The 3,672-nt window shown below is 28.9% G+C and overlaps 1 long non-coding RNA gene across 2 annotated transcripts; it reads left to right on the forward strand.

The window, feature by feature from the left end:
* The first annotated feature begins 737 nt into the window (after positions 1-737).
* Positions 738-3,438, forward strand: LOC146942738 (uncharacterized). 2 transcript variants are annotated; one of them, XR_015032842.1, is made up of 4 exons: positions 738-1,337; positions 1,823-1,932; positions 2,953-3,051; positions 3,141-3,438. It is a non-coding gene; the product is annotated as an uncharacterized LOC146942738 (long non-coding RNA). The 2 variants fall into 2 exon arrangements; XR_015032841.1 differs by having other exon boundaries at positions 747-1,337; positions 3,144-3,438.
* The last annotated feature ends 234 nt before the right edge of the window (positions 3,439-3,672 follow it).

Consider the following 3,672-nt stretch of genomic DNA (forward strand, 5'->3'; position numbering starts at 1 on the left):
TTTGTTCATAACAATTACGGGAGATGTATTAATAATTTTTGAGCAAACAAATACGTACGGATGATTATTTGAAAATACTAAAAAAACTACGTACAAATGATAAAGGGAAGTTAAGGATATGTCAACTGGTATCGGACAATGTGTCCGTCTTCATGGCCACATATTACTTTGATAGCGACTGTCGGCATTCTTACAAGCTCACACGTATTTTCATCACAACTCACCAACCTACTTACTACAATGAGCCTGAAACTGGAAAGGAAAAAAAAAACAACTTTTGAATTTTAGTTTTCGAAAGTTGAGAATGGAAGTTCTAAAAAACGGATGCTAAACTTTAAATAGAAGTGTTCGTACTTTATATCTTAAGTAATTTAAAAATGAAATTTTATTTATTGTTAGTTTATCAAAATAAAAAATTAAATTGGTTTAATATGAAATTGATATATATATATATATATATATATATATATATATATATATATATAAAACATTAAATAAGTTCTATTTATTTAGTTGTCAAAATAAGTTATAGTTTTTTTAGATTAAGAATATTATCATCTTTTTAAAAATAATATCATGTTGTTCCTTTCCTTTTCTATCTGATAAAGTAAGAGAAAGCACATTTACTTTTATTCAAATGTTTTATCAATATATAGAGATTGTGTATATTCTGAGATCTTATCTTAATAATATACAAATCTTAATAATATACAAATGGGGAACAATTTTTAGTCTCCTAATCTTAGGTGTCAATCAATCACATCATTCTTGCCACGTCACATTAAAATACTACTTTTATTTTTACCATTTTAAGCATTCAATCAATCACAAACACTAAAATATCATTTTCTCTCATTTTCCCTCTTCAATTCAAAATTCAAATCTTTCTTCCCTCCTATCTTTTCTCTTAAAATTCCCATACAACATTAAAATATCATTTCTTCTCTCCTCTCTTTTTTTTTCTTTTATTTCATTTCTCTCTCTCCACACGACCTCTTTCTCTCAACCCTCACAACCACTCATCCCCATTCTTCTCCCTCTCTCTCGCCGCTACAACAACATCACCATGTCATTCTTCATTCTTTTTAATTTTTCCCATCAAACAAAATTAGGGTTTTTATGATTTTCCCTTCAATCTCTCACTCACTGTTCTTTATCTTCCTCTCCACAAAAAAATTTCAGATTTTTTTCATTTCATCCACTTTATGATGTAATCGACAGCTGATAGAATAAGGAAGCAGCACACACTTCTGCGACGGAGGTAACGATTCATCCATGGCCATTTTCGAGTGGGCAAATGGAAATCAAATGGAGGGTGCCTTCACTAATAAGAGCATGTAAGTAATAGTTTATGATTATTTAAGGCATCACATGGTAAACTACTCATATGCCAAATCCTCATTTTAGGAACTACTGATCTGACAAAAAAATCCTCATTTAGAACCACATTCAGTTTGGGTATCCATTATTTTATTTTCTTATTTTGAAGCTTTAATATTTAATTATCCGAGAAAAGGGCAATTGAAATTCTAAATGACAATCAGTGATGATTCATATTTGCTATGAAGCTTGAAGTATTATTTCTTTGTTAAATGTGTTACTTTGAATTTGCTCTTTGTTGTGTCCAATGATGTTGATTCTTTATGATATTTGGGATTTGGAATTTTAACCATGTTTAACTTTCATTGGAAGCAACTCGAACTTATCTGAATTCTTAAAAGTTACTTTTAAGAATATGCTTCAGTTGCTCTTATTTTAACTCATACTTGCATATCCTTTATTAAATTTACTTTAAATTTGTAGTTTTTTTTTTTTGTGACAGATTGCAAATTAAAATTGTGGGAGCTATGTGATATAATAATTCACTATAGGATTTTGTTGGGAGAACAAGCAACTCAAATGTTAGTTGGAGGAGTTTGATGCATCTGATTGGTATGACTCAATTCTTTCTATGGGTATTGACTTTTATAACTGAATTATTGAAAGTATCATATTTAGTATGCATTAATATGTATGTTTTTGTTTGAAATAAATGATTTGTGAATTATATTTTAGTGCCACATATGTATTTCCCCTTTTTGAGTGTCTTTGCAACTTTTTATTGTTTCTTTCCTTTCTTTCTGAATCCTTCTTTTGTTTGTTGACAGTAATAACCTCACAAATTTACATTGATTTGTTCTCTATCTTAATTCCCATTTTTATTTGATTTAGCTTTATATGTACCATTATATAATATTCAAAACCTGAGGTCCAAATGACTTGAATAACAGTTAAGATATTTATAAAATCTAGAACTATTTTACTTGATTCATATGCACAACTCAATGAATGATTTAAATTATAAATATGGAAAGTGACACATGACCAAAGAAATTTCAAATTTGGTTATTGGGAACGTTTGCATCATTTCAATGGGTCGTTTGCATCTCAAGGTGAAGTTTTTTGATTAATTTCATGGGGTATACAAAGTTTCTGGTGTATTTCAGGTTGTATGTATCAAGCTTTTATGCTTGGTTTGAAACTAGAGTAATTGTTTTTCAGATTTCTTAAACTATTTTAGTCATTTATAGCTTTTGGATAGAGGACAGTTTCTTCATTGTGAATATGTTAGTCATCTTTGTAAATGATTTCATGCTTCATATCAGATTGTTAACTCTCATTATTGTTTTCTATGTTGAGTTGTTACTGCTTCTTCCATCTTTTTATTTGTTATGCCTAATTTTTGCTTCTGAAAAATAGATTAATTTCCCTAAATTGGCATCAGTTACTTAGTGTGATTTATATTGCAAATAAAATTGTGGTATGAACTTCTTGGTTATTCTTATTGTTTAGTATTTGTATTTGTATACTTGAGAAATACTTCTAATATATAGTGTGGTCTTCTATGTATAAAAGGTTGATGTTATATAGAAGAATGAGTTTCACACTAATATGAGTTTTGTGTTGAGTCAGGGCATTGGTGTTAAGACAACCTGTTACTGTTACTGCTAAAACCTACAATAGGCCATTGATTGAAAATTCCAAAGAGTGTAGTTTAAAAAGCTCTTATAAGTAAGTTTAACATATGATCACTACATAAATTCTTTCTGTTGTCTTCTGAAAATTTTGAGTTAATTGATCCCGTTTGAATATTGAAATAGCAGGCCAAACATTAATGAGGTGGTCAAATGGATGCGACTGTTGGGTTCTACGGAAAAACATTCTCACTCTTCCTTCCACTCAAATTAGCAAGATGTTGTACGGATTCATTTTCTACCGATTTTTTTTTTTAATTTTGGCTTCTATTGTTATTAGAGGATAAAGTTCAAACAATTTTTTCTTTTTTAATTTTGGCTTCTATTGTTATTAGAGGATAAAGTTCAAACAATATTTTTTCATTGTATCTTTACCATTTGAGAGTTTTCTTTTAATTAGTTCAAACAATATTTTTTCATTGTATCTTCAGGAAAGTGGTTAGTGTTCCATTATTATATGTTTGATCATTTTGTTATTAGTGGCAACACTTAAGTTGTAGAAAAAAAGAAAAATATAGGAATGGAAAAGAGAGAATTTTAAAACTCATTGAAGAGTAGCGTAGGAAAAACAAGAGGGACATTTGATTTATAATCTATGGGAGAAAAGGGTGGAAAAAAGAGAATTTTAAAGATGTTCATTTGGTTTACACTTTTTTAT

Source organism: Medicago sativa, chromosome 3 (genome assembly GCF_051527215.1).
Source record: "Medicago sativa cultivar Bolivia chromosome 3, Bolivia_mono, whole genome shotgun sequence".
Taxonomy (NCBI): Eukaryota; Viridiplantae; Streptophyta; class Magnoliopsida; order Fabales; family Fabaceae; genus Medicago; species Medicago sativa.